This window comes from Anomaloglossus baeobatrachus, chromosome 12 (assembly GCF_048569485.1).
Source record: "Anomaloglossus baeobatrachus isolate aAnoBae1 chromosome 12, aAnoBae1.hap1, whole genome shotgun sequence".
NCBI classification, from domain to species: domain Eukaryota; kingdom Metazoa; phylum Chordata; class Amphibia; order Anura; family Aromobatidae; genus Anomaloglossus; species Anomaloglossus baeobatrachus.
Genome location: NC_134364.1, coordinates 139926285 through 139938912, shown reverse-complemented (window position 1 = coordinate 139938912; position 12628 = coordinate 139926285).

The window sequence follows — 12628 nt, the reverse complement described above, 5'->3', positions numbered from 1 at the left end:
CGGCGCCCGTCGACAACTCTGCTCCAGCCCGGCTCTCCTGCCTCCTGTTCACCGCTCCCTGCTCTGGCTTCTGGCACCCGGGCCTCGCGCATGCGCATTAGGGCACGCGCGCGGTCATTGACCCTCTCTTAAAGGGCCAGTGTCCTCAAACAGGATATTGTAGAATCAGGTACAGGGTATATAGGGAGATCCTTTCCAAGTGGGCGGGGCCTGTTCGTGTTTTGCTAAGCTAGGAGTCAGGTCTCCTTGTGTCTTGTGGTATACTTACCTATCTCTCTCCTAGAGCCGCTCCTGCCTCGCGAACCAGTCCTGACGATACCCGAACCCCGAACGGTGACGGTCTGCCATCCCGTCAGTTCATACCATCTCCGATCCCTGTGGTGACCCGTCTTCTCGCTCCGTCGGTTCCGGACTCTGCCTGACGTCATCTCGGCCTCCGAACCTGAGCTCCGTCACCCGGACTACCTTCAGTGACTCCGTGGTCCCAGGGACTTCTACACTCCACACCTCTGAACGGACTGTCCTGCTACCCGTAGTGCTCCGGCTACCGGGCTCCTTGCCTTCGGTGAGGTGTTCAGCCCAGTGGATCCACCTCCTGGGTCTGCCCGTCCACCTGGCCCTAACAAGTATCTGTATTATTCTATGTATATACACTGTACAGTACCACTTCTCCTGTCCTGTATACTGGGTGTAATTCTCAATACCTGTATTATTCTATGTATATACACTGTACAGTACCACTTCTCATGTCCTGTATACTGGGTGTATTCTTCAGTACCTGTATTATTCTGTATATATACACTGCACAGTACCACTTCTCCTGTCCTGTATACTGGGTGTAATTCTCAATACCTGTATTATTCTATGTATATACACTGTACAGTACCACTTCTCCTGTCCTGTATACTGGGTGTAATCCTCAGTATCTGTATTATTCTGTATATATACACTGCACAGTACCACTTCTCATGTCCTGTATACTGGGTGTAATCCTCAGTATCTGTATTATTCTGTATATATACACTGCACAGTACCACTTCTCCTGTCCTGTATACTGGGTGTATTCCTCAGTACCTGTATTATTCTGTATATATACACTGCACAGTACCACTTCTCCTGTCCTGTATACTGGGTATAATCCTCAGTATCTGAATTATTCTGTATATATACACACTGCACAGTACCACTTCTACTGTCCTGTATATAAATCTCAGGCTATGCTCATAAAAACTGCACATGATGAGAGTCGTGCTCATCTGCCTTTTCCTTCACAGATTTTTAGTCTCATAAAATGGTTGGAGCTGCAGTATAATGAGAATAAACAGAGGCCATGTCTGCGGAGGAGGGGAGAAAAGCTTGTGCTGCAAAATCTGCAGATCCTGAGGCTCATAAAAGCTGTGGACAGGCACATATTTGTACCCTGGCAATGCCACCTGCCTGCCTCCCCATGTCTCCTCCTCTGGGGGTCACATAATCATTATGTTCCCTGCTGGTCTATTAAACTAGGAGAAAGTGAAGTTTTCCCAGCTGTGAACAGGACGGAACCTCCCATCATATCAGCAACGTCTGTCATGTCATCCTCAGGGCGGTAGCGGCAGTACGAGAGGGCGTAGATGCGGTATATGGAGCTGCAGATGGTCTGGGAGGGCGGATGGGACAGGCAAATAGTGTCAGGCTGCAGAGATGCTCATGTCGGTTCTGCTTGCGTTGGCGTGGTGACACCTTTTATGGTTCCATTCCAATGTTTCATCCCGTGGCTGGTAGCATACATTGACTTGTGATCCAAACATTTCCAACAAGGGTTTTTCCTGCCATAAAAGAATAAAATGCAGTTTCCAAATTCTAATTGTGGCACCCCTGTGCTTCAGGCGCCACAGGGTATTACACCACTGTTAAGGGGTAATATCTATCCTGGAACTGCCGGTGCCTTCACAAAAAAGACACATACCACAGTAAGGTGCTTTCCCACAGGGGGTGGGACTAGGGCAGACAGGGTGGTTAGCCATCACGAAGCATGGGACTTCCCCAGTCGCTAGGACAACCACCGGGGAGGGGCACCACTTGGGGTAGAAGTAGGCGCAGCCATCTCACTATAGCAGACTTTCCCGGACACAGCTTGGGATAACATCTTGCACTGACAACTGGAGTTAGTGTTTCTCTTTCTTCGTGGGGCCCGTGGCTTGGAGCAGGAGGCTCGGCCCGGGTTCTAGATAGCAACTGAGGGACACTTCACTAGAAAGATTTTCAAGGTTACAGGCGGTGACTACCGACTATCCAGGATCGGCTGGAGCCCATCATGGCAGAGATCGGTACTCTTGGGCAGCACCTGAACTACCTGTGAGTAAAAGACCTGGAACCACAGCCCCTGTCTCTGCCTCTCCTTTGCCGGTGACCAGCGCTGCGGCGCCAACGGGGACTACCACCATCCCCGTCAGTCCTCCATCATCCTCCCTGGGGTAACCTCGCTCCGCCTGTGGGGAGCAACACCATCCTGGCTGCGACCTTCACCATAAGCCTCAGAGAGCTGCACCCGCAGCGGCGGCCCATCCCTGGCCGCGTACCACAGGTGGAGTCATGATCATAAAAGACTTTCCTAACCGTCAGTACCAACACCATCCTCCATCTTGCCTCCTATCAACCGACTTCCCTCCCTTCTGTGCATCTCTGTGTCACGAAACCGGGCCCGGCCAGCCTGTGATGACGCAGAGGATCTGCACACCCGGCCCTGCGACGTGTTGGGTGAAAACCCCTAGACCCCGGGGTGTTACATAATTCTAATACAAGGTTTAACTGCTGCCTCTTATGACTGTCCTGCCTGGAGAACCCCTTGGTGATGACATCACTGATATAACAATTAGGCTGTAATGCTCACCATGAGGGCGAGTGAGAGTGGATTCACTGGACCATGGGGAACTCTGGCAGCTGACTCCTAGAGTAGCAATGAGCTCAGGTACAGACAGGTACAGTCTCTAGTACAGGCAGGTGCAGCCAGGTTGGCTAATGCAGAATGAACCTCAGATGCAGGCATGCACAGACGGTATGGCAGATACAGACAGGTATAGGAAGGCGGTCACGGATACCAGGCACAGAAGACATGGGGAAAAGACAACTAGCTAGCTAGAAAATAACTAATTGATCACGTTGCTCAGGCACTTCCCCTAGTGGTAGGATGCCTTAAGTACCTTGTGCCTCTCAGCCATAGTCTAACAGACACTTTTGGGTATTAGGGCATTGGCCCTTTAAGAGGGAGAGTTTGTACACGCACCATAAATGCACTCCCAGGGCACGTGTACGGGGAATACAGGACCCTGGAGCAGGAGGTAAGCATGTGGAGGACAGTGGGGAAGCAAAGGAGCACGTGGTCCAGTCGCGGCGGTGAGTGAGTCAGCGTCCCTACTGGAGTAGACAGGCAGGACCATGCAGGGATGCCAGTGACGCATAGGCCTTTGTCAGTTACTCAGATCCATACACTTGCCCATTTTTCATCCACAACAATGTGAAGAACTTTCTATTAACTGGCCAGCATACGTCTGTGGAGATAGTCACTATGTAATCAATGTTTCATCACGTGGCAGTGAAAATGATTAATCTGTATGGCGAGGTGACAATATGGCAGTGTGGAGTATGAGAAGTAGGACACCTGTGACCCAGCTAGATCCCAATCTATGGAATGTGCAATGCCTGCCATGTATTCACAGTCAGCTGCTAGCACTATCAGTGTTTGCTCTTTCGGTTAGGTGCTCTGATACAGAATAACTCTGGATTCATGAGTAGTGACCTCCAGAGAAAAGGACGCTCATTCTGATGCGGGTGGGACGCTGTTGTGATGGAATGAGGTCATCATAATACTGCTGGCTGAGTGAGATCAGGATCTTTTGACCACATCAGACAGACATGATCTTAGAATAATATTGGTGGAACCAACCAATATTGGTCAAACGTGTATGTAGCGCCCCTGAAGCAATCAGGGTGCTACAAAGTTCTGCATCCCCACCAGGATGCAGGGCCTACCCCCTTAGGGACCCAGAACCCTAGTGCAGGTACCACCAAGAACGCAGGTAATACCAGTTTTCCCCAACAATCCCCCATACAATGGTACTTAGCTAGGGTGGGACCAATGGATGGCCGCCTAGAGGTGGAGCCACTCCAGTCCACTAGTTGACCAGGTAGGAGGGGCAGACTGTGGAGAGTAGTCGGGAACACAGGAAGACAGAAGCAGAAGGAAGTGTCCAGTCAAAGAGAGCAGACACAGGGAGTACAGAGTTGACAGTGAAACTGGAGGGTGTGACTGAGCAATGTCCTGACTCGGGTTGACGGTGACCTGGTACCCAGGAGAGGAAGTTGCCGGTGGAGTACTCCTGGAACTACGCACCGACGGGATACAGGACCCTAGGACAGGAAAGACCTTCAAGCCGACCTGTTAACACCTGCACAGCAAAGGGGACCATCAAGGACCTTGCTGACCCTAAAGAATCCGAAGACCCAGTAGCAAAGAAAGAGCCGGGGACAGGACCAGAGACTCCAACCCCACAGGGTTCACGCTACCGTCAGGCGGACAGAAGTGGACAAACCACAAACCGGGGACCCCCAGTGTTCCATACCACAGGAACCCACTTACCAGAGACAGGTGCAGGGGAAAAAGGTACCAGATAAACCAGACTGGCACTTGGACGAAGGGGACCTGGAGGCAAAACCAGCCGGTCTTGGCCAACCAGTTAACATCCAAGTGAGTAAACCAGTTGCACGGAATACCTGTCTGGACTCCTTCTTCCGACGCCCACTGCACAGACTCTGAGTGCTGATCCCAGGAGGCCAAGTGAACCTCATGGCCCGTACCCAGCACTCTGGTAGCTATGACCCGTTATTCTACCTGTTAAACTGTTTACTGTTGAACTGTTCCTGAAAGTTTAAAAAATGCTTATTTAACCTGCCTTTTGAGTGTGTTGAAAATCGACAATTGAAAAATGTACCAGTTAATGCTTTGACATAAAAATGGACCCAGGCTGCAGGACTGGCAGCAGCGAATACAAACTTGTGTATTGTAAATAGTTGCACCAGTTGTGCCCCACCAGGGTACACCCATCCAGTGGACATTGCTGTGTGCACCATCATCAGGAGAGGCCGGGTGCAGGAAAGGTCTGCCTCCTTAGAAGGGTTCTGGGACCAGGACCCTTGGGTGTTGGGTGCAGGGAGGGATACCCAGGTTTGCAACGTTTAAGTGATGCACCTCCCCTGCGTGGGATGAACCTGTTATATTAATGTTTTACCTGTTTTACCTGTTGAAAATAAAAGAAAAAAATGTGTAACCAGTTTTACCTTGCAGCCCGAGGACATGCTGGAATTAACCAAGGAGGAATGTAGCGCCCCTGAAGCCATCAGGGTGCTACAAGGTTCTGCATCCCCACCAGGATGCAGGGCCTACCCCCATAGGGACCCAGAACCCCAGTGCCGGTACCACCAAGAACCCAGGTAATCCCAGTTTTCCCCAACAGTCCACCATACAATGGTACTTAGCTAGAGTGGGACTATGGATGGCCGCCTAGAGGTGGAGCCACTCCAATCCACTAGTTGACCAGGTGGGAGGGGCAGACTGTGGAGAGTAGTCAGGAACACAGGAAGACAGTAGGAGAAGGAAGTCTGCAATGAAAGAGAGAAGACACAAGGAGTACAGAGTTGACAGTGAAAGTGGAAGATGTGACTGAGCAACATCCTGACTCAGGTTGACGGTGACCTGGTACCCAGGAGAGGTAGTTGCCGGTGGAGTACGGTGGAGTACTCCTGGAACTACGCACCGACGGGGTACAGGACCCTAGGTCAGGAAAGAGCTTCAAGCCGACCTGTTAACACCTGCACAGCAAAGGGGACCATCAAGGACCTTGCTGACCCTAAAGAAATCGAAAAGACTCAGTAGCAAAGGGAGAACCGGGGACAGGACCAGAGACTCTAACCCCACAGGGTTCACGCTACCGTCAGGCGGACAGAAGTGGACAAACCACAAACCGGGGACCCCCAGTGTTCCATACCACAGGAACCCACTTACCAGAGACAGGTGCAGGGGAAAAAGGTACCAGATAAACCAGACTGGCACTTGGACGAAGGGGACCTGGAGGCAAAACCAGCCGGTCTTGGCCAACCAGTTAACATCCAAGTGAGTAAACCAGTTGCACGGAATACCTGTCTGGACTCCTTCTTCCGACGCCCACTGCACAGACTCTGAGTGCTGATCCCAGGAGGCCAAGTGAACCTCATGGCCCGTACCCAGCACTCTGGTAGCTATGACCCGTTATTCTACCTGTTAAACTGTTTACTGTTGAACTGTTCCTGAAAGTTTAAAAAATGCTTATTTAACCTGCCTTTTGAGTGTGTTGAAAATCGACAATTGAAAAATGTACCAGTTAATGCTTTGACATAAAAATGGACCCAGGCTGCAGGACTGGCAGCAGCGAATACAAACTTGTGTATTGTAAATAGTTGCACCAGTTGTGCCCCACCAGGGTACACCCATCCAGTGGACATTGCTGTGTGCACCATCATCAGGAGAGGCCGGGTGCAGGAAAGGTCTGCCTCCTTAGAAGGGTTCTGGGACCAGGACCCTTGGGTGTTGGGTGCAGGGAGGGATACCCAGGTTTGCAACGTTTAAGTGATGCACCTCCCCTGCGTGGGATGAACCTGTTATATTAATGTTTTACCTGTTTTACCTGTTGAAAATAAAAGAAAAAAATGTGTAACCAGTTTTACCTTGCAGCCCGAGGACATGCTGGAATTAACCAAGGAGGAATGTAGCACCCCTGAAGCCATCAGGGTGCTACAAGGTTCTGCATCCCCACCAGGATGCAGGGCCTACCCCCATAGGGACCCAGAACCCCAGTGCCGGTACCACCAAGAACCCAGGTAATCCCAGTTTTCCCCAACAGTCCACCATACAATGGTACTTAGCTAGAGTGGGACTATGGATGGCCGCCTAGAGGTGGAGCCACTCCAATCCACTAGTTGACCAGGTGGGAGGGGCAGACTGTGGAGAGTAGTCAGGAACACAGGAAGACAGTAGGAGAAGGAAGTCTGCAATGAAAGAGAGAAGACACAAGGAGTACAGAGTTGACAGTGAAAGTGGAAGATGTGACTGAGCAACATCCTGACTCAGGTTGACGGTGACCTGGTACCCAGGAGAGGTAGTTGCCGGTGGAGTACGGTGGAGTACTCCTGGAACTACGCACCGACGGGGTACAGGACCCTAGGTCAGGAAAGAGCTTCAAGCCGACCTGTTAACACCTGCACAGCAAAGGGGACCATCAAGGACCTTGCTGACCCTAAAGAAATCGAAAAGACTCAGTAGCAAAGGGAGAACCGGGGACAGGACCAGAGACTCTAACCCCACAGGGTTCACGCTACCGTTAGGCGGACAGAAGTGGACAAACCACAGACCGGGGACACCCAGTGTTCCATACCACGGGGTCCCACTTACCAGAGACAGGTGCAGGGGAAGAAGGTACCAGGGCAACCAGACTGGCACTGGGACGAAGGGGACCTGGAGGAGAAACCAGCCAGCCTCAGGGAACCAGTTAACATCCAAGTGTGTAAACCAGTTGCACTCAATACCTATCTGGACTCCGTATTCTGACGCCCACTGCATCATACACCAGCTGGGGCAATACCCTACTTGCGGAGGGACTACCATACTAGCTGCTAATACCATCAGCCCCAGTAGAGACACTTTGCAGCGGTGGCTCCCTACATTTAGCCGCAACACCACAAGTGACATCACATATAACCTTTATCCAATAATCCCCTGTAACTATCCCCATTACAAAAAGGGCCCAGAGCACAGAACCGGGTAACAGCCACCACTGTGACATTCCTAATAGAGACTCTGCCTGGAACCGAGTACCCCATATCCCTGGTTGCTACATGCATGGTATGATAATATACGGTGAGAGAAGGGTCTGACATGTCCGATTTTGGATTGGCGACCTTTTATTCCTAAGAATTTAATGTGTTGCCAAAAGAGTCTGGCAGCCACTCTCTCATGGAGAAGACAAATTATTCAGTAATGACACAATTATTCGTTTTTATAGGTTTTATTTTTTGATTGCGATGTTCATTTAATCTTAATGGCATTGATACTGTTTCAGTGGACACAGGTTATTTTTCCTGTTTTTGATTACATTACGTCACACCATGCTGCTATAGAAGTGTTTTTCCCGCCGATTTTTTTCTTTTGGAGGCGGTTCTCTGATGTTATACTGGGTATATATGTTTTGTACACCTATACTTCTCCAGATTTGATGTATCTTGTGCCTGCTGGTCCTGAGGAAGGGAGCTGAGCCTCCTGAAACGCGTAGACCTGTGCCAAAATAAAAGTTTTCATTAATCCAAGATTACATCTGTGATCTCTGGCGCGGTTCTTTAAGCCCCGTTCCACTACACTAAAGCGCTCGGCCAGTGTATAGGGGAACTCAGCAGTGATATGTGTAGGATGAAAGAAAGGGGGAAGTTGTTTAGCCAACAGCTATTTATTATGCATAGAGGAGCTTAAGACATTGAAAATTATCTGAAACTGGAAACACAACGACCCCCAGCATGCCCTGCACACTATATCATACGTTATTAGGGGAGACAACTTTCTGGGAGAAGAGATGGGCCAGTAATGAACCTGATCCCCACCAGAAGATCTCCTATATTTTTGTCGCGTGTGACGGGGCGCTGCGCTTGCTAACGCTCGGGTCCAGCGCTGCTGCTGCTGCTCGGTGGCTCGAGCGGTGGGCCGGATCCGGGGACTCGAGCGGTGCTCCTCGCTCGTGAGTGAAAAGGGGGTGGTTTGTTTGGTGATTTAGTCCGTGACGCCACTCACGGGTTGTGGTGAAGATGGGCACCACCGCTGCTGGTGGCGGGGATCCCGGGAGCGATGGTAGGGAGAAGCTGGGATGTTGTTTTCCCCCTCCGTGGGTAGGGTTGGTAGTCCCGGGGCCCGATGGTGTGACGGGGAGGCAGGGTAGGTGAGGTGCAGGGTTGCAGGGACAGCGCGGCGCGGTGCCGGATGGCACGAGTGTACTCACTTAGCAAGAGATGCACAAAGTCTCCATTAAACCAAACGGCTGGATGGACGGGTCCCGCAGCCGGCTGCAATGTCTCTCCCTGGACAGGTGATGGCGGCTGTCTTTCCCTGCACCTTTGTGTACTGTCTTGACTACGATGGGTTCCCAACGGTAGTCCGCTCCCCGGTGTATGGATGCCGGAGAAGCCCGTTTTGCCCGCAGGCGCTGGCCCTTGGGTCTCTAGCCTGTGGCGGTGGCTGTATACCCTCACAGTGCGGACGGTTGCCTTCTAACGGGTCTTTGGTTGTTAGAAAACCCCTGGGGTTCCGGTCACACTCGGATTTGACTTTTGTTGGCGGCTCCAAGCCTGGTCGGGGTCCGATGGCCCTGCCTGTATGTGCTAGCTTCACTTCGCTCCCCGGTCGGTACCGGCGGGCCACCGCCCGACCCCGGTCCTACGGTTCACCGTTGATCCACCACTCCTGCAGATGGCCACCACCGTCTGCCAACCTTGCTGTCAGAGCCTGGGCCACAAACCCAGACACTCTCCACTTTACTCCTCTCACTTCAACCTCCTAAACTGCACTCCTCCTTTTCCCGCCTCCAGGCCTGTGAACTCCTCGGTGGGTGGGGCCAACTGCCTGGCTCCGCCCCACCTGGAGTGGACATCAGACCCTGGAGGGAGGCAACAAGGTTTTGTGTCTGGCTAATGTAACTGTCTGGGGGGTGGGTGTGTGTGTGTGTGTTACCTGTGACAACCTTGCTAGTCCAGGGCGCCACATATTTATACCACACATTTATGATGTATACATGATTTCTCAATGTCTGCGGGCTGCACATAATTCTGCCATTTTTCATAAATAAACAGAATAAACCTGAATGAATCAGAATATCGCACCCTGGTGTCCAGTACAACAGGAAAAAGTGCATATTGTAGACATTTCTGGGTGGCTGCACATAGGCACATTCTGTGTTGTCTTGTCTTGGCAGTCATATAATATGACCGCACGCCTGTCTGGTATAACCGTATGCTAGCCTCGTGCCGTGCTCAGTGTCTTCCGATCCTTTCACTTTCTGAGCCTCGTCTTGTTCGTGTGGTCTGCATGGTGCCATCTGTACATTTGGCAGATGTTGCTGTATTTACCAGAGCTGGTGGGTTCATTCATTCCTAATCAGAAAGCAATAGCTTCACTTTGTCCCCGTGCCCCACGGTAAAGACGCCTTGGTGTCTCTAGGGCTCTGACTCCCCCTGTTTTCTGTTCCCCGATGTCCTGTGGTGCTTATTCTGCTCAGTAATAAATGACCATGTTATCCAAGCAATTAATACTGAAGGAACAAAGAGGTCCAATGTGCGGTCCTGGCACAGCACCGATGCCCTGCAGTCTGAGCGGGTTGTCAGCTTGTACATGGTTGGAGCAGATTTTAGGCCCAGGGAACAGCGACTTGGGCTGACAACCCACACAGCGGCTTCATTCAGCTCTAAGGCCAAGAACACAAATACACAAACAGGGAAGAAAAAGCGGCAGCTGTGATTAACACCGTGCGTGACGAACGTATCAAATCACCACCAGTACTACTACTCAGCCGGAGAGTGGAATTCAAGAGCTTCACTGATGACATTCACGTGCCATTATCCGCTAGCCATGCCAAGAGGGCTCTCCGGGATGGAGTACAACCAGGTGTCCAGTACGGTTGATTTCTAGCTTAGTAAGATGAGAAGCCCCTGGGGGATAGGTGGCAACATGGGGAGATTGTTCACTGTGGCCGTGCTGCTTCTCATGCGGGCGTCACACGAGACGATCTATCGTGCGATATGTCATCAGGGTCACGGTTTTCGTGACGCACATCCGGCATCGTTTACGACGTCATCCCGGGTGACACCTACGAGCGATGCAGAACGTTCGCAAATTGTGTATCGTTGACACATCGTTTATTTTTAAAAAGTCGTTTATGTTTCTTTGCGTCGGTTGTTCATCGTACCTGGGGTAGCACACATCGCTCCGTGTGACACCCCAGGAACGATGAACACACCTCACCTGCGTCCCTCGGCTGCCGCTGGCTATGCGGAAGGAAGGAGGTGGGCGGCATGTTTACGTCCCGCTCATCTCCGCCCCTCCGCTTCTATTGGCCGGCGGCTGTGTAACGTCGCTGTGACACCGAACGTCCCTCCCCCTTCAAGAAGTGGATGTTCGCCGCCCACAGCGACGTCGCTCAGCAGGTAAGTACGTGTGACGGCAATTTAATGACTTTGTGCGCCACGGGCAACTAATTGCCCGTGACGCACAAATGACGGGGGCGCATACGATCGCTCGTGCGATCACGCGGTAGATCATATCGTGTTACACCCGCATTAGGCTCTGGACTTCAAGTTTCCTGTGCTTTGTGGGAATATCCAACTTCTGAATTACTCTTTCCATCTTATACAGGATTAATTTATTCAATAAAATCCCCTTAATGGCTCCATCTGAAGTAATGTTTTAGGCCTTTAATCCCTGAATTTAGGTCCAGATGAGGTTGTGTGTGGTGCTGGGCCTGAGGGTTGTAAAAATGCATTTTCTGTGCCCCATGGTTATAAATGACCTCTCTGCATATAAATTATCTTTTGGGTGAACTGTGTGCTATGAACAACTATACCCTTGGGCCATAACTATGGGTTAATCTGCTATCTTTCATGCATTTGGCCGCACAGGTGCAAGTAGACTCGTAGGCAACTAGATAACATCAGGCTAAATCTGCCTTAGTATCAGATCAAGGGAAATTAACGATTTTATGCCCATTACAGTATTTCTGAATCCTCATATGAGGCCTTACATTTTCAAATCTGCTCAAGTCTGCTTCTTGATAGGGGATCTTCCTCAAGTAGTAATTGTACTTGGCCATCACCTATCGGTTGTGTAAGAACATCGTAGCAGGTTATTGAGCCTTTATAGCACATATAACCAGCAATCTATCTTTCCTCGTCAGACTCAAGTAAGGCCATCCAAGAGATTAAGGGGTGCTTTACACGTTGCGACATCACTACCGATATATCGTCGGGGCCACGTCGTTAGTGACGCACATCCGGCGCCGGTAGCGACATCGCAATGTGTAAATCCTATACTGTATACGATAAACGAGTGCAAAACAGTCAAAAATCGCTGATCTGTGTCACGTCGTTCATTTTCATAATGTCGCTCCTGCTGCAGATACGATGTTGTTTGTCGTTCCTGCAGCACCACACATCGCTGTGTGTGAAGCCGCAGGAACGACAAACATCTCCTTACCTGCGTCCACCGTCAATGCGGAAGGGAGAAGGTGGGTGGGATGTTATGTCCCGCTCATTTCCGCCCCTGCGCTTCTATTGGCCGGCCGCTTAGTGATGTCGCGGTGACGTCGCAGTGACACCGAACGCACCTCCCCCTTGAAGGAGGGATTGTTCGGCGGTCACTGCGACGTCACTGACAAGGTATGTGCGTGTGAAGCTGCCGTAGCGATAATGTTCGCTACGGCAGCAATCAACACATATCGCATGTGCGACGGGGGCGGGCACTATCGCGCTCGACATCGCTAGCCGATGCGAGTGATGTCGCAACGTGTAAAGTACCCCTTAGAAATAT